This window comes from Haemaphysalis longicornis, unplaced genomic scaffold, assembly GCF_048455015.1.
Source record: "Haemaphysalis longicornis isolate Haplotype H1 unplaced genomic scaffold, Haemaphysalis longicornis Haplotype H1 scaffold_7, whole genome shotgun sequence".
NCBI lineage: Eukaryota > Metazoa > Arthropoda > Arachnida > Ixodida > Ixodidae > Haemaphysalis > Haemaphysalis longicornis.
The window spans coordinates 67,413,183-67,439,694 of record NW_027526422.1 but is presented as its reverse complement, the minus strand read 5'-3'; the positions used below and the strand labels follow the sequence as shown (position 1 = coordinate 67,439,694).

The 26,512-nt window shown below is 43.9% G+C and overlaps 1 long non-coding RNA gene across 2 annotated transcripts; it reads right to left on the bottom strand.

The window, feature by feature from the left end:
* Positions 1-22,108, bottom strand: LOC144145851 (uncharacterized). Of its 2 annotated transcripts, none has more exons than XR_013317606.1 (6): positions 22,094-22,108; positions 21,911-22,003; positions 15,212-15,379; positions 6,699-6,856; positions 1,387-1,488; positions 1-427 (listed from the first exon to the last, which is right to left on the bottom strand). It is a non-coding gene; the product is annotated as an uncharacterized LOC144145851 (long non-coding RNA). The 2 variants fall into 2 exon arrangements; XR_013317605.1 differs by having other exon boundaries at positions 21,911-22,000.
* Between the last annotated feature and the right edge of the window lie 4,404 nt (positions 22,109-26,512).

Genomic DNA, 26,512 nt, shown 5'->3' with positions numbered 1-26,512 from the left:
TTTTAATTTTTTCGTAAATGGGGCTGAGCTTTTATTTGTATCCATTGCCGGCAAAGGAAATTTTGGCAAAATTCAACCGCATAACATCCACAAAAAAGGACCACAGGGTACACTGAAAATAAGGCTTTCATATCTTTTAGGCGTGGAGGTGGCTCGTTTCAATGAAACCAGGGTTTATTTGCTTATTACGTTCGTATTAAATTGTCCGCGCTTCCACATAACGGGTAACATGTCGCTTGCATTAAGGAAGCGCCAGGAAACATATGGAGCTCGTGCTGAGCGCATTTCGTAATTCCAAGGTGATGCTTTATGTACTGCTGTGCTTGGGTACGTAGAAAATCCAACCGGTAAGCCACCCTCTGTGCCTTCGGCCGGGCTGGCGGCAGCGAGAATATCTGCAGGTCCCAGGTGGGTACTTCTTGTAAACCTGAAACGAACAAAACAACAAACACGTTTCATTATTGCCCCTGGGGCACATTCGTGAATAGGGCCGCTGCGTTGATCGATAACGCAAGTAACGCAGCCCGTTCGAAGCCTGGTGTACTCACCGCAACCGATACGTTTTTTTTTTGTTTTCTCTAATTTAAAGATTGGGTTGAGCTGCAATGGATAATTAGGCTGTGGCGGGGCTAGACACTGGATGAGTGAGGTGATATCCTCTCCCCTGAAGCGCTTTGTAAACTACCACTGCTCAGCATACTGCCTTCTCCTGTCAACAACATGGAGATTTGTGAAGTTCTACTCCCAAGTCTACGTTCGCAAGGCCCCACCACTGAGCTTGACCGATGTCTGCAGACTGTAAATAGGCGCTTCTTGGATATTTTTTTTCTCTCTTGTGATCGGGCTTATATGTTCTCCGCTAAAGCGATCAACAGGACGTTAAGGCTACTTCTAAACTGTTGTGCTCGTATAGGCACTATGCTGAAAAGCAAGAAAAATGCCCGCGGCGACTGACTAGGCCACAATAAAACCGGCTCTATGCGAAACACAGCGTTAAACTCTTGTGGGCCATGTGACGAAGTGTCGCATCCTTGGCGTCCCGATTTTTTGCGCCATTTATTTGCGTTGCCGCAAAAGACAAAATCCAACTTCCTTCCCTTGGCCTGATTCCGACGATACGGAAGAAATTGCCTATTTATTTAGGGGAAAAAATGTGTTGCTCGAACATGCTTATCCTCGACGAGAGCTATTTTTTTATTGGGCACTAGCTTTCCTATGAGATGCAGGAACTAGACCAAAGCTGAGTTTCATCTTCAGCCTCTCTTAACAAAAATTGTCAGCTTTCTTCTCCTCCCCGTCCTCTTCCCCGCACGCCTCCTTCCAAGATAATTAATAAATGTTTTTGAAGCTTGCGTGACAGAAAGTTCAGAAAACATGTATTTTTACCCTGCAGGGTGTTCCATTTTTCTCTGGCAACCGGTAGACTCTGTAGGCCTCAGCGTTGAAGCAATAGTACCAGCACCTGTTGTTTGGTGATTCTTTCGTCGACTGCGAAGAAAAGATGATAAAAATCAACATGCGACTTATATTCCAAGACAACATTTCTACAGCAGTACAAGAGTTGAACACGCATTGGCACTTGCAATGTTCTGTTTTTTCGTTTCAGCCCTCATCTACGATACAGAGGAGGAAGATCCTTTTTCTCCTGGCGTCGCGTCATTCAAAAGAAAGTTCTCAGAAGAGGGAGCATCGGTACTGGGCCCTATAAAGATGTGAGTTTTAAATGCAGAAAGAAATAGGTCACTGCTAAAAGACACAAATATTGGTCAAAACCTAAGAATACCTAAAAAACAAAAGAAAACATCAAGCAAGTTAGCTAAAATTTGTTCGAAAATTTATTGTTTTCGAACCCTCTTGTGTATCATATTAAGCATTTCCCTCGAAAACAGGCCGCGGGAAACGCGTTCGTTTACTAATTCAATGATTTTGTTCCTCAGGCGTGTTTCCACCTTTGCCGTTTTTGCCTTGACGTATACCCTTTAAATTGTATTATCAGTACTATTGGCGCTTACATCCATGTGTACAGACTTTCTACTGTGGAAGCTGACCAGAGATACGTATTCTACGCTTTCCGCAGTTCATAGCAACATCCATCGCGTGTTTGTTCAGAGAACGTGTATTCAGGGAATATCTTAGCTGCACTTCTAATTTTTTTTTCTCTTCAGGGCACGTTGAAGAGGCCCAAGTAGCCAAAAGAATGTATAGCGTCTGGAATGTAAGAATGTATCGCGACCAGGGTATTTAAGATTCCAGAGTTTCATTTCTACCATACTTGATTTGTCTGGTCTGTTTTCCAATTCACAATGTCCCATTTATTTACTAATGAACATTGTATATAAGGGTATTCCAATATAACCGGTCACCAGACTTACCGAAGGGTTACTTCCCTCAATCGGTAAATGCTTGTAACATTTCCCTACTCTTTAGTGGCATTTGTAAACGTATTTTCTTGCTTTAAAGATCAGATGTTTTTCTTGCTTTTAAAGAGAAAACTAAAGCAAAATTCTGGCTCTTGTGGATCTATGAGAAGGACATCAAGGGTATAACAACAGCTACGGAGACGGATGACCAATGAAAGAAAGATTACTGCACGTATACGTGCATTCATAACTCGGGAATCCAAAATAACAAATGCAAGGGTGTAGCATAAAGAATTTGTAGGCACGGAACCTAACAAATAGCGGGTATTCTTCCTTTCAGATGCGTGTAACAGCCTTGAAAATCGCAAATTACTCGAAGCATTAAACGCAGTTAGGATGGATAGAAGGAATGGCAGAGCAGGATTGCATTGTCCTGCTCTGTTAAGTACGAAAACCGCTTTGTAGAGTATGTTGAAGGCGTCGTGCATTCGATTCCGCTGTACTGTGGGTAAACGTATGTACACCAAACAAGACGATGCCTTAAAGGAGTAGTGACACGAAATTTCAAAGCTGAGATAACTATGTAAAATTCTTTATTTTTATCAGGAGCTATCTCCCAACAAGTTTCAGCAGAAGCCGTTCAGTATTACATATTTTAAATCCATTTTAATCTCTGCCCGCGCGAGAAAGCCCAGAGCGGGCCGCATGACATCATCTGCTACTTGCGCCAACTTGCGACATAGGGGCTCCCGTGACGTAGCAGACGCCTTGGCTGCGATTGGCGTGCGCGGCTACCCCGTGTGTACACGTCATGGTTTTTGGAATGACGTCATCCTGCGCGCGGGGATGGTGAAGACCTCGGCCAGTGTGGGCGAGCGTGTGCGCTCGCTGGCGCGTGTGTCCAGACCGGCAGCGGTGCGACAAGAATGGTGCTACCTCCTGTCAGGGGCTACCTCCGGTTCTGTCAGGTGCTAGCTCCTGTCATGGGGGCCGCTCCGCGTTCGTTTTGTCGAAACCAAAACTGGCACGAAAAAATTCCCCCGCATTTCCCTAAGGGGGAGAATGCGAAAGTGCGAATGCACGGTTGTCGGCCCGCTTGCGGCGCTTGCGCTCGGCCCCCGCAGCCCACCGCCTCGCCGCCTTCTCTTCCATCTCTTCCATCGGGTTTGTAGTATCACGTGTACACCACGCAGTTATCAAGCCGCTATAACGCCGCTGAGTCGCCAACGCACGCCGCTGACGACGTAGTTTGAATGCGTTAAAGATATAAGGCGCGTCACTAACACTGATATCAGCGTCGCGTCCGTGGCTTGGTCGGTAGAGCGTCGCGCTGCGGCCGCAAAGTCCTCGGATCGAAACCTGGCGCCGGATGCTGTTTCTTTTTTAAATATAGAGGAGCACTGCGGACGCCGCCGCCGCCGACGCCGCCGCCGCCGGCGGTGGATGGTTTGGGGTCGCTTATAAAGTGCATTCGCACTTAATATACGACGCCGTAATGATTGTTTACTCTGTGATCGACCGTCTAATGTGCCATCGTATGATTAGTGGGCTAATAGGCACCCATAGCAACGAGAAAAGCCTCACACGAAAATTTCGTGCCATTACTCCTTTAATGAAATATTAAAAGAACATAACTATAGTCAGAGTCCTCCAATGCTTTTTAAGGACTCTGCTATAGTCTACACAAGGTGATTAGTGGCCACTTAGGTGTCCACTGTAGAGATTGCCGAGGCTATGCCCCAATCTTTCACAAAGCACAGGTCACTGAAAAACACAAAGATAAATTAACCAGAGTAATAATTGAAGCAACAGAAATAGAGCGCTGAAAAGAAAAGTGTGTGAGCGTACCCTCGTTGACTCTCTCCCAAAAGGAGATTAATTTTCTTTCCCATAGACAGCTCAGCACGTGTTTGTGGCACATGGCCTTGGTGCAGCGAGACGACTGCTTGGGTTATCACAGCATTCATGATATTTCTGCTTTCGTATATTTTTTTACTGTCAGCGTACATTTGTGCCATGCCGAAAAAAAATGGAGTTGTAAGTTAGTGCTCCTGGGTGTCACTTTCTTCTTGTGTTTCATCAATGTTGTGCTGTTCCCGTCTTTGTAACTATGCACCAACTCGCCCAAGACTTAACCATTGCAAGCGTTTCTGACGTCACCAGACTTCGCCCAAAAAGGGGTCCTGCTGCCCGAAGGACGACGCAGAAGACGTCGCCAGCCTAGTTGCCCGGTTTTGGAAAAGTTATTTCTCCCTGTCTGTCTGGCGCTATTAAGAGCATAGTGTAGTCGTGTTGTTGAGGTTTTATTGGTGGGGCCGCGTATCTGCTCGTTTCATTTGCAAATGTCGACGAAAGACGATAGTCGACTGGTGCCCCTGGCAAGTAAATGCCTCCCTTCTCTTTCGCGTCCACTTTTCATGATGTTCCTCTCCCGTCTCGTTCCTCCCAATATAACACGCTAGGGGTTTGCTGAAGTAACTTTAAAGTTACTGTGTTCCAGTGCTCCTAGTCGGCTACGGCGATGCCAGCGCTCCCGTACGACGAAGACGCGCCTGGATCGAGGCGCCCTACTACGACGTTTATAGAACCACGTTGCCCCACTCCATGAGCGTTCCAAGCGGAGCGTCAAACCGATGTAGTGGGACCTTTCGTGGCTCTTGCAATTTGATTTCTTAAATGCCGCCACGTAGCGCGGGCAACAGCAGGCGACGGTTTTCTGCAGTTGACGCAGTATTTCATTTGCTATCGCAAAAATCAAGCATCGGTGAATTTTTTCAATAAAGGAACACTGCAAATATCACTTATGTGCTAATTTTCTGCCTTATATTTGCGCAATGTCTTGTCATTGTTCAACAATGTTGACACGTATGACCATTAACACCGGACTTAGACGTGTAGATTTAGCTGTGGGTATATAAGATTGCGCAGTTTGTTTCACTTTGTCCGGGTGGCTGAATCGAGCTACAGACAGACAGACAGACAGACATACAGACAGACAGACAGACAGACAGACAGACAGACAGACAGACAGACAGAGACATCAAAATTTCTGCGTTTAAGTAGCCTAACAAATACTTTAAAACATTACTTTCCCACTTCCGTACCCCGTTGAGCAGACTGGAGCCTTCCAGAATTTACGCAGATGGTGTTGCGCGTGGCTACACTCAGAACAGAGCCTCGAGAGTGTTTTGCGACTCTGGATGAGACTGCGACCATTACCATATGGCCACTTGGCATTGAGCTGTTGGTTATTTTAAGAAAAATGAGGAGGTCTTAAGCCCTGCGTGCACGATCCAGCAAAAAAGGGCGCGAATGTGGGGATTCTACCATCTACCACGATTCGCCCCCCACCCCTGAGGAAATACTGGAAACAGTTCACGTTACAATAATATCATCTACGCAATTTGTACATCTGCGGCATTCGCTTCCGTAGTATTTCAAAATACGTTACGCTTTCATCAAAACTGTTCGTGACAAGTCTCCGTACGGGCCATGACGACACTTTTCAGACTTTTCTCACTGCCGTAGCCTGGTTTAATCTTTTTTTTTCATTTTGGCTTTTTTTTATCTCCATTGTGTACGGGACTGCAGATCATCCAAAATTTCGTACTCAGAAGCTAAGAGTATAATTATGGCAGCTTCGTGGAAACAGCATGACACACATGCAATGTGGGAGTGAAGATTTTCTACTGCCATATTTATTTTAGAGGTGCCATGAATATACCCGAGTAAACTCGTCACTGTGTAACTGAATTGTATTTGTTATATTTTTTTATAAAAAGTGTTCTGTTGCTGTTTAATTACAAACAGGGCATCTGTAGTGAATCTGTTTTTTTTTGTTCTAACCCCTCTCCGCTATAATGTATATATCCTAAGGGTAAAACGAATGAAATGAAATGAAATGAAAGTATCTCCAGGGGGTGCCTTTGTTCAACATAGACTTACCTCGCTTGATTTTCTATTAATACAAAGGCACTCTAAGGACACACATTTAATCAGCGCTGCCTCGTCGCAAAATATTGTACACGCCGTTTCATTAATAGGTTTCTTTCCAGCTGTCTCGTTCTCACAGAACTTGCTCGAGCCTAAAGCAGAACTGCTGACTCATAGTTTCAAATTTCGGTTCTGATACCACTTTTCACATCCTTTTTTATGTTAAACGACTTTTATTTCATTTCGGAAGGGAAATGGGAACTGTCGTACGCCACTTCTGTAGAATGTCGTCAGTTCTGACTTAATCACGTAACCGGCGCTCTCGTGAGCGATCTTTCATTTTTCTTGGTTGAAATACTCCGATATTTCATTTAAAATATCCTGGATCCGAAAATATGTACTTACAACTCTACCGAGCCTCGTACATTTCCATCGCCTGTGAAGCTCCGGGGTCGGTGGTGTGGTGGCTCCTTTCGATGTAACTGCAACTGCATGCACGTCGTTCTCAGCCTGCGCGGTCTTCGTGTGGGCCCCTCCTTTTACGGAGTTAGCTGTTACAGTGCCTAATACAGAACAAAAAGGAGCATAATTCGCCCACTGTATCAGTGAAATTGATTGACTGATTCATTATTCAGTAAATGGAATCAAACTATTCATCACACAAAGTGTTCAAAAATTCAACCAAAATAGAAATTTTGTGTCTTTTTCTCCCCAAGTTTGCGCTCCATGCCAAATCAAAACATAAGCATACGCGTGGAAGTTCCCCATAACGAATATTTGTTATCGCAATTCATCAATCAGATTAAAATGCCTACTTCTAAATGAAACTGTACTTTCACGGTGTTCCAAGATTGTTACATTCAGTAAAATTATCGTTGGCGGCCTTTGTACCCAAATACCCCGATTCGAAGTGGCTGCTCAGCCTGATCAATCAGTACTCAAAAGGGGCTCACCGTCCCGCCTCAACACTGCCATGCGGTACCTACCACGAGCGAAACCTCTCGCCAACATAAAGACAAAGGGGAAATTGATTTCAGATACAACCCATTGGCATCCGGACGGTTCATACAACAGCTTGTGTCTTAGTGGAAAAGTTTACGACGACCTTGAAACCTCTGATACGTAATTAGTCAGATTAATCGAACTTCTTAAATCGGAAACGAATATGGCGATGTAGCGCTCATGATGATACTCCAGCACGACGGAATACTCTAAGCATACGGGAGCCATGATGTCCAGTCGTAATTAAAGTAACAAAAAGAGAGGCCCTCCAGCCGGCTAAATTCAATGATGTGAAAATGCTACACCGTCTCACAAAAGGTAAGCACATGCGAGTTAATTTAAATGGTACATGCCTTCAACGGCGAAACAAAAGATTTCGTAAATTTTGCACAGGAATCACAGGGCGTGGAATCGGAGCGGCGCAGTATGATCTGCGCGATCGGCGAAACGCTGGTTGGGGGGGGGGGGGGGGGGGGGGGGGGGGGGAGAGCATCGTGCGCTTACACCAGCTGTTTAATTTTGCCCCATCGACGACATTTGCTACACTGCGATACAGAGCCGTGCATTTTATGAAGCCCGCATCGAGCGAGAAGCCTGCGAAGCAAAGCGTGCGAACCACCCCTCCTGGTACAAGTGGCATGCATTCCGAAGGGTTCCATCGTAAGCACGCGAACCTGTTGCCACACCCGCGCGGAGGAAAGCTTGCGCCTGTAGTGGGACAAAAGTGAAGAACAGCAATAGCCGATGTAGTGCATCAATCTGCCGAAGCGACAGATCCAGATGTCACCGCGCGCGCGTGTTTGGAAATTGCGCTCAATGCGTAACATCGTCTTCTTTTTTACACCTAGTTTTTCTGTCCTCGATGGAAAAACTTAGAAGCAGCTTTAGCGCGGGAAATCGCGGAAAAGACCCGTGCCACTTTCAAAATACTCACAGCAAGGGTGTAACAGCCGGCTGGGGTTATGAGGCGCAGGGGCAACTTCCGTTTTCTTTGTTAAGTTGTCCCCGTGTACAGGAATTCAGCTACTATGTTGGTTGCAGAAAGGAAATCTCCCGATGGCAGCCAAACCTTAACGCTAGTAGGAGTAGTATGTGTTGTCAAGAAAAAAGGAATGGAAAGGCCACCAGCAGGAGTGGTTTGTTAACCTAGGTTGGTCACAGCGACGCCTGCTGGTGCAGGGATGGATAATGATGAATTTGGGTTGCGAAAAAAAATCAGTTCATAAGCATACAAAAAATTAAGTTCCCGATTGCGTAAGCATAAAGGTCTCGGACGGTATTAAGCGTGAAAACGGCAATTACAATATGAGCTTGGAGGTATTCTAAAGCTCTAGTTTAAACACGGTCGTCCACGAGCGCTCTTTATTGCGAGAGGTTGATTTCTTCATTGTATATCGTAATGGTGAGACGGTTTCTTTCCGATGAAGTATGTGTACCATGGCCTGCTTAGCACTGCTTTTTTATTGAAGGTGATGTAGGTGATTGAAGGTGATCCTTTGGCCTTTGCTTGGAATAAACCTCGCAATGACCCACCGCAGTCATGCCCGGTGATCGAAATTTAGCATACACTACCGAAATTACATGGCATAAACGTCTTGATGTCCATGGTTTTATCTGCACCAGGTCAACAATCCAAAATTATTATGCAGCGTCTCTGCTCTCATGCCCTGCCGCCGTGGGTAGTATACGCCCTTCTGACATTTGCATTGACTAGCAAACAGACGGTCGAATTTTATTGATTGTTAAACGGAGTTCAGCGAGCTTGATCGGTATCACTGTGTTTGAATTAGCCCGACAAGTGGATTCTCTGGTAAAAAAAAAACGCGAAAGGAGCGGATTTGTTTATTTTTTTACGTCCCGTAAAAATCACAGAGCGACCTTCTTCACACACCGTTGTCGTGCGGGCAGGTAGTTTAATGTACATTCGCTCGGTGCTTCTAAACAGCTCGTTCTACATGTAGCTTTCTATAGAATATTTCAAGTAGAATGCAACCTTGCTGTCACCCTTTCGGTAGCTTGAAACAGGTGCTTTGGCGGCGGTCGATGCCACCAGCGGAAGTGGATACTACAGAAGTAACCTCGCTTATAAATCGCGGTAGTCATGGCACTGTTGGCGTTGTTAGCTCCATTCACAGGGAGGCTTGAATTGTGCCCTGATACTGCGAATTCCGATCGGTGATTTACGCGATTTATTTTTGCTGAGAACAGTCGAGCATAATTTCACAGACAGCGGAATGCCTGGCGTGTTGCGAAAACAGCCGAACATGTTAAGTTTCTGAATCAGCATTTCCTTTTTCCGCCGCAGTTTAATTATGCCCAAGCTTCTTTGCACAGAGTAGCCCTTATTAGTGCCCCTTCCTTTAGAAGAACTCCGAGCCACGCGGACGGGCAAGCCCATGAAGGGACAACAAATGCTTATAGAAATGTGTTCGAAGGCGAAAGTGGATGAACATTTTTAAGGACACACTCATGAGTCGTCAAACTAATTGTTTAGAACGATGGACAGCAGCTATAAATCGCGGTACCCATAAGGTATTACGCAATGGGTGAAAAAGCTGACGATCTAAGTACAGTTAATCTACGCGCTCTGTAGACCTCAAATGACTAAATATGCATCGAACGTGCCTGGCTTGTGGCACTGAAAATATTACGGGTATGTTAAAAATTGTCCTTAATACAAACTACAAACTATCGGAAAGTGTCAGCAAAAGGAGAACTAAACGGGGTGCTTTTTTACGCGTGTGTGTATGTACCAATCGGTGTAAATTTACGGGAGCACCAAATTGGTAGATCTAGGCTGACCTATGGATTGGTGGGGGGGCATGCACAAGATTTTAGAATTTCGGCACTGAACATTAGTTGTCGAATTTGTTGTTAATGTTCTAGTATGTTTCTGGAGTAGTTTAGTTTGTGTTAAAACATATATTAATGACCACAAACTCCGGAAACGAAGCACGTACTGTTTTTCCCTGATTCAAGAGATAATAGCCCCACACGGCTTACACCTGTTATGGCTTCGTGGAGTAAGCAATGGCAATCTGCATGTTCTTTGCCATCTTGACATGCACGCGCACAGAAAGGGGCAACACAACCCTACGCAATGCGAAGAGCACGGGTGGATATCTTTATAGCCCTGAAAACGATGATATTACTACAAACTAGATATAGCATCACCAATGCAGGCCAGAAAAAAATGCACGTTCCGGTATTGAGTGAACCGAAGCTCAAAAGACCTTGTCGTTTGCTTGTCTTACACTGTACGAACCAAGTGTACGATGTTCAGAATTAGGATGCAAAAGCAGTTGGCAGGAATGCCCTGAACGAGGATGAGATTTTTCCGCAATATAAAGAAATTTAAACAATTTGGTTGTCCGGTAAAATTAGCTAGAACACAATAAAATTTACTCTGACGGGTACATTTTTTCTTAAAAGACATGTTTATTTTAGAAGATCAAGGGGGACTAACAAGATCAAGGGGGACTAACAAGAAGCTAGGCGACGTGAGAGGGCCAAATAGCAAAGGTATACATACAGCCATCACTCGCTTACCACTGAACCGTAGAGAAAGCAAATGGCAGCTATTGCTACATCACGTCACACTTTCACTTTTCTGGTAATGATACAAAAGGAACTAAATCACATAGTGTGCAGTCTTCGCGGCCAGCGCAGAATTCATCGCGCTGGGCGGACCCCTCAATGCATGAATCCTACATAATTGCTTAGTTCACTCTCTTTTTTTAAGGATGGGTGGTAGTGGAAACTTTCATGTCACAAACCTTACTAAATTACGGGAAAAGCGCGCAGCCCCAATTGTGCTTCGACAATATGACCACCGGCGCATTTGAGAGTGGGAAAGCTCCGTCACAGCACCTCCCGTTTCCTCGGCGCTGTAGGCTAATTTGTGCGCAGAAATATTTTATTTTCTACCAAATGGAGTTGCCAAGAATGTATTTCCTCCTGGTAATGAGCTAAAGCTCATGCCGCAAGAACATCGAAAGCGCCGTCCTAATGACCGTTGGTCAGCAATGCAAACGCATGGAAAACGCAAAGGAAAGTACTACTCAAGGCCTCTTTCCATGTGGCGCAGTGTGGGAAGCGCATGAGGTGTATAACGAACGACCTCACGCTGTAAAACGATGAAGTGACACAAGGTAATATGTTGCGTCAGCTGCTGTAAGACACAAGAAATACTTCCTAAAACTTCCTACTACTGTTACTACTACTACTACTACTACTACTACTACTACTACTACTACTACTACTACTGCTACTGCTACTACTACTACTACTACTACTACTACTACTACTACTACTACTACCATTACTGTTGCTAATGCTGTTACTACTATTAGTGTTTCTACTATTGTAAGTACTACTGCTACTGTTACAACAACTACTGCTACTACAACTACTACTACTACTGCTACTACTACTGTTTAGGGAATACCTTCGGTCAAATTACTAATCCATATATGCGCAGAAATCACAAGTACCTTTCGCAGAACAGCCTAAATGTACGTCACTCGCGCTTTCTTAAAAAGTATATCGTTTTGCGTTATGTGGCTGCAGGTACATGGAGGCAGGCTTTGGCCGCGTATGTATTCGCATGCTGCCACATAAACAGTGCCTTATTGTTCAAAAATGTTCCTCGTGGGAGCCGCTATTATATACATCACAAAGAACAGTTTTGACATTATATAAACATCGAATGGAAATAACCCCAAACAAACACCTTCTATTACGTCGTGAGAAGTCCTTCCGTTTGTGAACAATTCCATGTCATGTACGCATTACCGCGCACCGAGAGCAATAACAACAGAAAACTCTTCGCACTGATCGTTCTATGGTTCACATAATGGTTACGAAATATAGATACAATATAATTACCCAACGTTTGCCCTCTCTCTGTTCTTGAATTCGCTATTTCGGACGGACATTTCTGGTTACAAGGAAGTCTGCAACACTTCTTCCAACTTTTTTCTAAATCTTCACTGCTTGTAGAACGTAGTAACCAACACATCCAGTACTTTGATTATGGGGTGGCAAAGTGCCTCATCCAGAAATTACTGCCTTATGCCCATCATGTAAATCGGAGAGTTGTTCAAAACATTTTCCTCTGTTCCCATGTCTTTGCATTCTTCGACCGCTGGAATTATGACACTACAGTGGTGTAGCGGCTATTGGCCGGCTTTTCTTCAGTTGCAGCATGAACGCATTCTGTAGCCACTTTAAAAAGACAGCCACAAAAGCAAAGCACACGCGGAAGGCATATCTGCTGCGACGAGAATCCCGCGTTGCCGCTCCGTGCTGGCGATAACTATACCTTTCACAATGCTTCCAAACGCCAAGGAAAGAGTTAAAGTTTTTATCGGAAGTGTTGCAGAGTTCCTTCAAGGTCTGCACGTTTCATGGGGCTTCAGAGCTGTGTTTTAAAGCGGGTGACATCAACGCACCAACGTACACATAGGGAAACTGCCGGATTGGACAAAAAGCTAGATGGACTCTTTTAGTCAGAACCAGTTGGCAGCTTTCATGCTAAAAAGTGAACCCTCCGGTGATGCGTCATCGCTGGCAAGTGTTGTTCGCCAATGGAACACTCCAATTCCCCTTGTTCTTGGAGGCCACGTAGATAGCAAGTAATTGGGCCTCGTTCCGATTAAACCTAGTATTTCTCGTGTGCCAAAATTAAAATTGATTTCCTAGACAATCGTTTGTAAGAAGCTAATGTGTCCAACTTGGCTTTGCTAGCCGCCGTTCCTACACTGAAGGCACGCAATCTAGGACTATAGAACAATAAAGTCATTTTTCAGTAACACTTCACGTCACATATTGTTTTGTTCATAAATAAGCCAATTCCATAACACTGGTTTTGATACAACTGGGGAAATGCTGCTTATTTAGCAGCCTTTCCTATGGTGCAGCGAAATGAGGGAATTCGCTTTCAGCACATGCTTACTAATATCATAAAAGGAGATTGGATTCAAAATAAATGTACACTTTTAAGGTGACGTGAATCACCTAAAGTACATCTCCTAGAAATTTTATGTTAAAAACCTATAAAACAAAAAGCAATACTGCTACGGCCCGCCCCTCAACTTTTTTTGCGCCAAATTCCGTATCTACTTATACTGCTCTGCAAAAGGTTCTGAAAGCAATTTCCGTCAGGTGCATCTGTCTACCTTGTATGCGCCAAGTACCGCAGTCGAGCACCGCACAGTGTAAGTCAGGAGTCTATAAAGGAGGCTAAAGACAGTTATAAACACTGTCGAATCACTTCATGAGACTGGGAAGCGTACGTTATGTAGCATATATTTTGATTCTTATTTACAAGCAATTCAGCATAAGTAAGGACGGCCAGAACTTGCCTCCAATTTATATCAAACTCTCAAGCTGACTTAAGTACATCCGTTGTGGCAAAATGCTCGTAAGTATGCATGGTTATATGTAACACGGTGCGAGAAAGACTCGTCAGTTTGTGCGGTTATTCGTTACAAACTGTGGAAATGTTTTATCTGTACAAGGCCCGCCTGTGCAAAAAGTTAATGCCAACCATAAAATGTGGGGAAAGCACAACATTTGGACTTAGAAACGTCAAACCATAACGAAGCCCAGCGTGACGTTACCGCGGTACTTCATGAGGTAGGAGATTAGTGCGGATGATGTTTATTTTGATACAGGCTTTACCAGTAAAATAAGCATTTAGACCTCCTCTTAGATCTGATATACTGTAATACATTATTTATAGTACACTTTACAGCCGCAGACAAGGTGTATTTAACAAACATTTTTGTCCCTTTTATTGCAGCCTTTTTCCGATCGTTGACACAACAGAAACAATTTTTGTGTCTTGCATTTCAACACGAAATTGCAGTCGCAGGCAAAAACAATACGAGAAGCTTCCTGCCAAGCAACAAGGAGAAGTGTAAATGACAAGGATATGACAAGCTCAGCTAGCAATAGGGTATCTTTTAAGACTATTTCTCGGCAATTGGTCGCTACAAACCACACTACGTCATGGGGAGGTCAAAACATAGGGACAGATCCCGACAGGCGGCCACAAGCCACGTCATCCTGCCACGCCACTGAAAACCTCGTTTCCCCCCTCTTAAACGTATGCACTGAATGTTAAAGACGGCATCTGCCAATATTCAACGTGATTGGCATTTTGTAAAAAAAGGCTGCATTAGGAGGTTTATCATATTCCACTGAGCGCCTTCGCATTGCGCGCTTAACTATTTTGTGCAGCTTCCGCGCCTTCATTTCTGCAAAACAAAATGTATTAGCATGCAGTGACGAAATATGCATGGCTCATCTGAGATGGGGTGTAAGTTGCCCTAATTTTCTCTTTCACTTCACCTAGAATCCTAGGTGAAATCAAAGGGGACCCGCTGCCAATCGTTTTACCTCCCTAAGCAATTTCTAATAAAGAAAATTGCCCCGAATGCATTCCATATTTTTGGCACCGCATTGCACTGTTCACTAAATTTTTTACTTCAGCGCCGTCCTAAATAAAGTGTTTCTCAGTCATGTGTTTTGCTCATCTAGTACCAAACATTGTCTTTAGGAAGGCGGGCCGTCCTGCTGCCAGAACATATCACTCATTAATTTCTGCAATCAACAGCAACCTAAACCACCTGCCCGTTCCGGCCATAGCAGTCCAGAAAACCACTCTTTTGTACAACAGGATTCTGCAATATCTCGCTTGGTCTCACACCAACTAGACACATTTTTTGCCCCCAGCTCTCTTTTGCAAAGCCTAGTGGCCCAGGGCGGAAGAAACAGATAACAAAACATTTTTTTCAACGAAACCATTTCTGTTTTAAGGAATAGTGGTCTACGAGAGTAGACTCCTTTACTATTTCTGGAAAGATAATCAACCATTAGGGATTAAGAAGTGTAGCTATAGTTCCTCTTACCTATTACTGCAAGAAAGAGCAACCACAACCAAAGCAGCTTTCTTTTCTTCATCTTCTTTTGTAGAACCAATGGCGATATTTGTTCACTGACCGTTCCTTGCTCGTGGCCAGAGTGGGGCTGCCAAAGATGGGCTTTGTGTTCGCTCTCTAGGGCTCTCCTTTGTCTCCCTTCGGGAGAGTTGGAAGAGAAGACAATGACAGAGCAGACAACCTTGAACAATCTCGAAATAAGTTAGTGCAGCCTGCCACTTGGGTAGACAAATGTTGCATCCTCATTCGGAAAGTTTCGCGCTTTGGCAAGGGGTGTGGTAAAAAACGGCAAGAACATGAGGATGGCTAAAATCCTGAAAGAATCAAACTACGCACAAAACACTGAGGTTTGAAATAAGTGGTACAAAATGGGGTTTATGCTAATGTTCATGAAAAGCTTTTATGATTGGTGCTTTGACTGCGATTTCCGAGTCAAATGTGTCACCAAGGGGGATAAATGCGTGGCTACATGGAAATATGTTTCCTTACAGACTTACATTACAAGGCTCCAATCGCCGCGGCCATCTTCCTAAATGATATTCTCTGTGGTGGCGTAGGAGTCAACGGAGCGTTAATTTGATTCCTAAAAATTCTTATTTCCCATTCCTCCGTGTCCGATCTCATCAACCTTAGTACAGTGACAGATTACAAATGTGTATAAGTGATAAATTCGAGGTGGCTAACTGGTAAACTAAACAGTATGCGCGCAAAGGCGCCTTCCTCCCAAGCGATTTCTTTGCGGTTATTAAAACGCGTTCTAAAAAACTCGTGTTTCTGATCCATTTGTTTAAATGTTCGTCTCCTGCTAGTTTAATCTTATTTCGATCCCTGAAAAGAGCTGGTGGTAGCACCTTTGTATATAAGTATGGCACCTTGTTCCATGAGTTACTGGGTACCCTTATTCTCCGGAGAGCTTTTCATGTAATACAACTGGTTTCTTGTAATGCCACTGGTTTCTTGTTTCTTGAGCGTTTCTTGTAATACCACTGGTTTCTTGTTGCTTGAGCTTTTCTTGTGATACCACTGGTTTCTTGTCCTAGTACAGTGACCTCCATGTTGTTAATGAACCTGGTTTGCGTTCTCGTTTCTTGTATAAACAAATACACTAAAATTTGGCACTCACTGTAGGGCACGGTTCTTTCTTAAGAAACAAAACAACTAAAGTGTGTCAATTTTAAAACACCTGCTACTTCATATTATGACCAGAAGACGACCTACACACGGCAGAGTAGTGGATGCTAAACTAATCTTCACCATACGCCAACCAAAGCGCAATATTGCATCGAAGAAACAACCTAATATAGCACTGAACCGCACGTGGACCCTTAAAAGTGATTTTACAAGACATCTTGCCTAATAGGTAGTATTACATGTAGCGTTTCATTGTAAATATAAAAAGCGCGAAACTCAAATGTGAGTACAAAACCAGAAAATCCTTCTAAATGCTTTGCGTCATTTCCTTCCACCGCGCCACTAGAAAATAAGAATCGACGGGGTCCTGCTGGTATGGCTCGGATACAAGTATTCAACAAACATTTGCCAACGTGCTAACAAAGAACCTTTTTGTTATTTTGCAAACAGATGTGCCTTCACCAGTCAAGAAACACTTAAAATATCTGAAATAAACACACGCAAGGAAAACTTTGAACTGGATGGGAAGGGTATCAAAATAAACTTGCAAATGAATGCGGAGCTGACAATCACCACTGCTATTATCTAGTACTGCTGACATTCAAAACAAGTGACCTTCTTGATGTAGTGCAATAACGGAATAAATCCCAGAAAAATTAGGATGTAAAAAAATGTCTGTGATTCAAAGTTCCGTGAAACTAGACACTCTGGAGCCCAAACAGTGTAAGCCATCATGGTGACAACGCCAAAATTTCTGCAGTCTTTCCAATGCTGCTTGTTTGGTAATGAGAGCTTCGTTATCGAGATATTATTCATAAGGCCTATGGAACGTCCGAAGTTTACTTTCTTTGAATATTTTAATTTGTTAATCATTTTTATTGCTCAAACTCATATTTTCTTTGTAAATCTATTGTGATCACAGAATTTTACTGGCAAATAGACAGAGTTAAACACAGGATAAGATTTTAGTAACTAAAGTAGGCGTCATTGAAAACAGGAAACAAAAAGGAGCGTAAAGGTAAAGAAAGATGAAAATAAATTTATGTAAGGCTGCAAAGGGCGAACTGTGGGGGCAAAAGAAGACAGCACATGTGACCGGAGACACATTTTTAGCAGAATTATGTCTTTCAGATCACAAACCAAATTTCGAATAGTGTTTCATGCAAATGAATACGTTGATTTTTAAGTTTTACGGGGTCTGTGTAAGTCTGGGTAGCCTCAGAACATTCGCGATGAGAACGGTACGTCAACGGCTTTTTAAAAGTGCATGCCATCATTCGCTGTTTGTATTCTGAAGATGTATTATAGTTACCATACAAATAACTCGAGCAGTACATTTTTTGTGTACCAGTACTGGGCTAGTACATAGTTTCAGTTTACTATATGCCGTGGTAGGTTTATTATTCGGTTTATGAGTGTTTAGCTGCGTTTTGTTCCGTTTTATATCGAACATTAATGCGAGGCTTGAACTTTAAGCACAATAGGCTACGTGGCTACAAAGCTATAACAACGAATTATCGTGACTGCGAGGAGCGTAAAGGAAAGCGAGAGGCAGAAGGTGGTTTATTGAAAGTAAGAGAGGTCATCTTTAGTTTGTTACACCTGAAAGAAATTACGCGTAGGCCCATTCTGTTACACATTAATAGTTGGTCTTTTAGGTATAGGTTCATGGTGGGTACTGTGCAAACAAAACTTGGACCAGAAAGAAAACAGGACGGAGCACTACTATCAACTGAAAAGTTTAATAGTAACACACACATACACGTACACACACAATCAAAGCCACCGTCATCACATTACAATCTGCCACCCGGCCAGATCGCGGGGAAATAAGTTTGTTACACAGTTGTGTTATTTAGAATTTACAATTAAATTGGAGTCTGGAGTTACACCTAGATTCATGAATTCATATAATAGTAGTAGAATAGCAGTATAATTTGTATTCTAATTCATATAGAAGGAGTAGTAGAACTTCAAAGTAGACCACCGGTAACGATGGGAACAATACAGGGTGATGGACGGAAAGGGAAGATATGAAAGGCCGGAAGTTTTAAAGGCTGAGTTCGTTGAATGCAGGATGAATACGCCAGTTCCAGTGGAGCTGCCAGGAGAGCGCGATAGTTGATGATAATGGTAACGTGTACTTCTTCGATAAAGGTATATCCTGCAGAGGTCCAACTGAATTATCTGTGCTAGACTGATTTTAATCAATCAAATCCGGTCGACTGTGTTGGACTCAATGTTAAATACCAAAATTGAATAATTAGCGCTTAAGATGCACGAAGCTAGTTGGCCATTGGTCGTTACCGTTATTGGTCCTGCTCTTATATCCTATTAGAGCTCACAATAAATTTCATGCATTATAACGGTATAGAATTCCTCCGAAGATGCAATAAAATGGTATTTGACCTTGTACCTGACCTAGTTTCACCCAGCCCGTACCATACTGTGGGCTACGACATTGTACTCAGTTTTTACAAAATAATTTTTATCGCCTAATTAGTGCCAAGGTACGGTAAAATAGTCCGCTTAACATGTGACAATCTATTTGTATAAAATGTAATAGTGGATGGCCGAATCGACGGTTTCTTTACAATAGCAGAAATGACCATTACACGCTAAATATTTGTGAACGAAATGTTCTAATGCTGCCTCTAACGCCATACTACCGTAGCCGGGGGGGGGGGAGGGTATAGATGATTTTGTAACGGTACATTTTGTCCACTGTGGGGCGCAGTGCATTGTAAAGCTGCGCTACAGAGTAAGCCATCTGGTTACTTTGATGTGCAGAGAAAATAAAACAAACACCTTCTTTCAAGCTCGCCTTAGCGTTTGAATTATAGTTCGTTTTTAAAGGAAGAATGACTATGCTAGCCAGTTCTGAGACCCCTTCTGTTTTAACAAGCACATCACTTTAGCCTTCAGGACGAATCCCCAGTGCCGATTTGAATTTAACAGCTCTAAGCTAACACAGCCCGATACGGGATGTCTTTAGCCTCATTCTCTCGAGAATACTGGCAAAACACATAATTATATAGGCGTGGACAGTCTTTACACTTTTTGCGACCTAAAACACAGGGGCTCGACGTTTTTCTTTAGACTCATTTTTCCTACGATCGTTATGTTTCGTGCCCCCCGAAGTTAACAAAGAAATGAAAGCTGTAAAGGTCATTCATCCGTACTTTTCTGTGTAAGTAACGTTCGCGTTGTGACTAAGGCTCGCCTTGGACCCATCTTGCCTATTTTTAAAGATCCGACGCCTGTGACGCAGGTCGGCCATCGTCTGCACTTTCCTTGTTCTATTGTTCGGATGCACGAGAAACAAGTGTGTGGTTTCTTCAAAGCAGTTGTCGAGCGGTCAGCGCTACAAGCCCAGAAACGCCATCCTATGACATATAGTCCATGTTCTCGCTCCGAGAAATGGAATTGTTTTCGTTCGTCTTCGCTGGGCCGTTTCTACGTGGCTTAGAAAGAAAATTGAATCCCAAACCAAGACCTCCCAGAAAGGTGCCTGTAAGCACACGGAGGCCAAACTAACAAGGGAACTGTTCCTATAATTCGCGATAGCCGTGTTGCCTACTTCTGCACTCAAGTCATTTGAATAACGGTAAAAATTAGGCAATGACGGGTTCGCGTGGTTATTAAAGGAGAATAAGAGGGAGCAAGCTTTCCATGCGAAAGATTGAAATTAGCGTTAAAAGCATTTGGAAGAGGATGAGTCCCGTAGTTTAGTACTGTCTCTCATGAACTGCCTACCCACGCCTTATTGATTGCCGTCTTGTACCATTTCGCTGTTGAGGCATGTTCAGGTACTAGGTGGTTATACTGCTTTTTACTTAAGATGTCACCGCCTGTCGAAGACTTGTATTTGCCTTCTAGCTCCGTGACCCACTCGTATGGTAGCAATGGTACTGTTTGCTGTTCGATGTCGAAGTCGCGAAGAGAAACAGATCTTTAGCGGCGTGATTGCTCATCATAGTGCCTGGATAGCGCCTATAACCATAAGAACGAGTGTATGCGTCGTCGCGATAAGTATGTGATATAGACGAAACGTGACAATGAACCGTCTGACCGAACTAGGCAGAAAGCATATCAGCAAGAAGCCAACAAGCACATCAATGATCGGCTGGATGAGGTCACGTTTACCGCAGGTAGGGAACAACCAATCCAGCAATTAACAAGTTGTCAAGGTACTCATTTTTGTGGAGAATATCGTCGAGAAATAAAGAGAACAAGGGAAAGAAGGTGTTCGATTCGACTGACTGGTCGCCACATATACAGCCATTGAGGTGCGTAGCAAGGCTTACACCACAAATACAAAAATGTCTCGAAGTGAAATAACCTCAGCATATTTGAGAATCATAGATGCGTCGGAATATAAGTACAGGATGCGCGCCCCTCCGCCAACATGCCCAAAGGAAATTATGCGAGAGCAGACAATTGGTCCGCCGGGTGAAAAAAAAGTGTACCATACAAATAAATCTCATTTGAATCTTAAATATTTCGATACATGTCCATGTAGGGCCAGGTATGACCTCGCCGATTCTGTGGATCAGATAACAGGGTAAAGTCCAGTTTTATTATGTCGGCCATACCATGGTCCAGTTGAGCCTTAATTACCCAAAGGTAAAAAATCCCCCTTATTTGCAGAAATAAGGCGTGGAATTGACATAAGAGAACATTTTACAGAAAAAATGACTTCGGGGGAAAAAGCTCTAGCTGGTGCTCACGCCCAGGCTGTTAGCCTCAAAACCCGAGACCCTACCCCTGCACCATAAAATCCGACGAACGGACCCCTTTTTCTAGTCGCTCGAATCAGAACATCACCCTGTGGTCTCGTCCACACAGTTAACCTGACGTTATTCTGTGGTCTGGACTACAGAATAGGCAGTGCGGACAGGTTTTGGATTTGAAGGGGTCCGGTTTGCTAGCGGGAGGGCTTCCTATTTGTGACGATCTAAGGAGTAATTAAAAATCTGGAGGCAACATTAAGAGAAACGAGTAAGAGGAGTAAGATATCTAGGTGAAAGGCGCCCTTTTACAGATGATCGGCCGAACAAATTTACGCGTTCACGCACGCGCAGGGTTTCGGAATAAAGCACATGAGGACTTCTGTACCCATGGCGGCGCCATTGCGACTTACCCATGAACCAACGTAGCATGTGTGTATGAATCGCTCTCGTTTAGCAGTGAGCGCGCTACTGCGCTGACGCAAAGGATTGCACGTGCAGAATAAATGATTGACGTCATCAAACACGCCGCGTGCAGCGATCAGGGGCAGGTCTGCAATTCCGAAATGCTCAAAATACACATTTTAACTCAAGAAACCGGCTGGAATCTCAGCGAATAGCAAAATTTCCTCTCCCTTTATTTGCATGCGGATCAGTCAGGGCGCCATTACAATGGGTCGCTGACTAGCAACGTTATTGGCCGTTTTCATTGACATAAGTTGATCCTATAGCATATTTAGTACGAAGGGGACAGCATTAACGAACTTAAGCCAAAAAATATGCAAAGGCAAACCTACCAGTAACTTACCTGTCAATGATGCAGTGCCATAAACTTCTTCGAGTACATCCGTTCTGCAACGTGTAACGTCATGAGCTTCTGGTTAAAAGCATTATTTGTCTGCTAGTCCGAATGCCATGGAAATATACAAGAAAGAAATGGCGGGTTCAGAGGACTTTGCAGAGGAACGATGTTTTGTTGCGTCAAAGCTACCTTTTTGGCGACAAAACAACGCAGAAAGCTACGATGAAGTCGGCGCAATCACACAATTGATTTACAATTTCACGCGTGCGGGCAGCCCAGCATAGTCATAGCGCAGTGGCTACTGTTGTTCACTGGTGCAGTAAACAATGCATGTCGTAAGAAATGGATTGCCTCTAGGCCGACCAATAAACCACTTTTTTCTGGAATTTCTTCCCGGCAGGCCTACCGGTCACAGGTATGAACAAAAAAAGAATTTGATACTACATAGATCGCTTTTAAGCCACTCCTGACCTGTCTTGTTGTCGGATATAAGGAAAAGCTGAGAGGAAACGAAAGTTGCGAAATGTAGAAGCGAAGCATAATTTCAGCGGCGTTAGCAATACAAGCTACTGCCGCAAGCCAGAGAGATCAAGAGAAAAGATTTTACATTTTTGAACGTGGGCCTGGTTAGCGTTCAATTGCAATGATTTTCTGATGACGCACCAGTTTTTTAAATGTTCACACTTGTGCTTGTTGCGGTCAGCCATCCTTAGTGGGGTAGAATTCCGCTGTCGTTGGTGCAAATAAGGATCTCCCTCTGCCATGCATTTTGGAAGAAGTCCGCCCTTCTCCATAACGCCGATGTCACCTTCCACCTGCAAAAAAAATCAAGAATAGAGAAAAGAACACTATGAAACACCGCTCAATTGGATGTTGAATATCCTTTGTTTAAACAAAGAGAAAGAGGAGTCAACTTTATTTACCGGAAGGGTTAACTAAAATTATCTTATAATTTTCTCTACCGTTTTTGCGGCCTTTTTGTTGAGGATCCCTTGAAGCGGCCATTCAGATAAAACACAAGTTTGCTTCATTCGAAAGATTACCGCGCTAGAATCACACTGATATTACTTTAAACGCACACTTCGCCCTAATAAGCCATATAATTAGGAAAAAATGGAATGACCATGCGACCTACTAGCTCATTTCCCGCAACAGAACCTATGATGCCATAACAGCCAGCTCTGCTATTGGGTGTAGCCGGAGAAAGCAAACACAAATTACGCAGCCAGCATCAGAACCAGCTATTTGCGCCTAAATTTAGGGCACATTCTATTTATATCAGTAAGACTGGTGGGACAAACAGTGGAAGTCACGAAAGCACACGTAAACATAGAAGTACCAATGCGTTCTGCTGTTTGTATTGGGCCCACTATGCTTGTTTTAACTTCAGAGCAGTCCGTCGCTTTGGGGTTGTCGTACACGACACTAGCCCATTGGCGTAAGCGATGGTGTCTTACGTGACCCTGTTTGTCGAGCATACCTCATGTTTCACGAAACGATTACTTTATATCGTAACAAAAGCGAGCCAGATGCAAATGCGGTCAAAACAAAGCAACGGCGGCCAATGAGTATGGTGGCACCATCTAGGATGACTGAAGGTAAGCAGGCTGCAGAGCCACGGCCGGACTGGAGGAGCGGCGGGCACGCGCGCCCGCCTCTCCTTGAGTCTGGCCGTGGCAGAGCCTTACGACGCACTGGAAGTTAGTTTGAATACCGGCCCGGGCCTTCTGACGTCATGGAAGACGTCACGAAAACGCACCATTTGGCGGGAAAATGAAAATTTTGACATAAATTGATTAATTGCTTAGTGATTATGACATCAATCGCTACCGGACAAGTGCTGGGGGCACTATAAACACGAAATCTCACAAACGCATTTTGTGTGCATGGGCCCTTCAAGCTGCGGCAGCCAGGCTGGCCTGATGTACCAGGTGAAGCTGCTGGCCTGGGTCTGCGCTGAGCGTGCCGGACCAACGATATATTTTTATTCGTTACCAAGTCCTCAAAGAAACACGAATTAGGGGTATGAGTTACGTGGCCATTGCTACAATATATATGTGCCTTCTGTTTCAGATTCCGGTAGAAGCCCCTAAATAAGTAGTGTTCCGTATTTAGCTTGCTTTAACGCCATCCTTATGCAGCTACGAAGAGGCGCAATTAAAGCAATATTCTGAATTCATATAGGCATTTTCAGGGGGTCTCCATCTGGACTCATTCTTGCTGTCACGAGGGAGGTGGGGGGGGGGGGGGGGAGGACATGCAGTGCAAGTTCTTATGCGACGCATACCTTTACGAACCTCAGCAGGTGTGTTGGAGTAATATTCCGGTGCCGTTTGGGTGGGGGGGGGGGGGGGCGAGGAGGGGTCAATTGTTGTTAGGAATCGCACTTTAGAAGCCAACATCTCTTCACAGCACCGTGTACGGTTGTTTCAAATAGAACTTTACCACTGCAAGGCAATTGTTAAGCATCGCATTTTAAAAGTGAATATCTCTTCCCAGGAGCGTAACTGTTGTTTCAAATAGAACACTACCACCGCAAAAACACGCTGACATATGTTATCGCTCTGTAATTATCATTGGCTAATCCCATTTAACGGATATGTGAGGCGTCGCTGCCAAATGGGAATGCGCGAGACATCCATGGGCTACTGAAGGAAGTTGTCATAGTCCCTGGCCAAGCCACCTGAGCCGCAATGTGGTTAGGCCTAAATTCAGCTCCGACATAAATTACCTGAACTTTAAGCCTAACCACATTTCAAGCACCGTCAGGCGAGCTCCGTGTTCTGGACATCGACGCTCTCCAAGTCGAAGTGATCAACGTTTCGTTGGTCGGAAATGTTTGCTAAATTAGCATTCAGTATGCCTTGAGTACCATTCCTATTCGGTTCAAGTAGTAGTAGTAATAAACATTTATTGAATTGAAATGGGGATAATGGGGGTGAGTTGAGCCGTCCCGGTCCAGAAGACCGCGATCCCCCTCTGCTTCCAAGGCTCTAAGCGCGATGACTTGCTGTTTCTCTCTTTAATACTCAACGGCTCTACTTTTATTCGCCTTGTGCCATCAGCCATTTCAGGAGCCGTGTCTCTGCTACCGTAGAGAGGGTGTTCCGCTGAATGTTCCCCTTAATGCTTTCGTCATAAAATAAAAAAGGTGTACGGCCTTTAATGTTTCTGTAATTCTGCGCCCGAGCTTTGCGAATACCTCTTCTGGATAACTTCTTGCAGGTATTCTTCGGAATCATTGAACGAGGCGCCGTGATGTCCATAATTAGATTGGATCAAATACTCTCCATTTATTTGCAACCCGTCAGTTCCTCCAACCAACCGTCTTACGTACTCTCTTTTGGCAGGTTATAAATAATTTTGTGGTCCCCTTGAATGTCGCTATTCCCATTACATGATTTATCCCTCTCCTTAGACGAATATCTTTACGCCATCGGGCAAACGTATTGTTTGCCTTCCTTAAGCAATCCTCCAAGAACTCTCTTCTAAATCTTAAATCTCAAAAGTAATTCTGAATGATCCTGAAAGCTTCTGAAAGCTTCCTCCTCTTCCTATAGCCAGCATAACGACCGGCTACAAAAATGCTGAGAATGCGGGTTGCCCTGGCATAGGAGGAAGGCACGTGCTGGAGTGGAGTTCATTACGCGGAAAACTCCGATGTAGCATAAGAGAAGAAGAGCAGTGCCGCCAAACCTGTGCGATTAAAATGTTCTTTCTACCTCAGTCGGGAATAAGGTTGTGGCGTTTATCTGTGGCGGTACACTGTCCGCAGTTAATTTTATGGTGCTATTTTTCTAAATATCTTCTACTATGCATTCAAGTTACGCATGACCCCACTTGCTGGTGTTGAGTTCGGAAAAGCTGTTCTTTTATGAACGAATTGAGGCAGCTGCGCTCAAGGCATCCAGAGTTGCCTTGTCTCTGGTACCAGCCAATCTGGCAGCACACGTGCCACACAAAGGAAAATACTTCCAAAAGCAGCGAATGAGACAAAATGTGCAGTAGCTGCACGCTCGGACATGCTCAATATCGCAGTAGTTTGCGAGAATAAGCCTAACCTATTCACTTTTATTTGGCAGTGATTTGCATATCAAAGATACGTAAGTGCATTTATTCCCTCCTGGTTATTTTATTTGATAAACACCAGCACAATAACTCAAACAGGCTTATGTAATGTATTTTGCTGTAAAGTTGCCTCTTCAAAATTGAATGGTCAAAGAAATGGCGTGAAATATCTAAAAAGAGTTTTCTTCTCGAAAATTGTCATTGGTTAAGTAAGGGCAGTAATTTTAGGGTTGCTCAGAAACTTGGACATTAGGGATTAATTTTTATTCCCTTTGCGCAAATAATTGTCGCTCAATTACAAAGCAGGCTTACCACGTAGGCCGCATGGATGACATTTGTCCGCCAACACGGTTTTGGTCATCCCTCCCAAAGAAACCTACCAGTATAGCTTTCGCCAGGTGTTAGTGTCGGCAAACCCACATACGTGCGCGATCATTTCGCCCGTCTAGAAACGTAATCCATGACGTCTAAATGCGATCGTAGCTGCTGGCGAAGTGTCTTTTCTATTTATACATAGTGACGTATTCAATAAGAGTATAA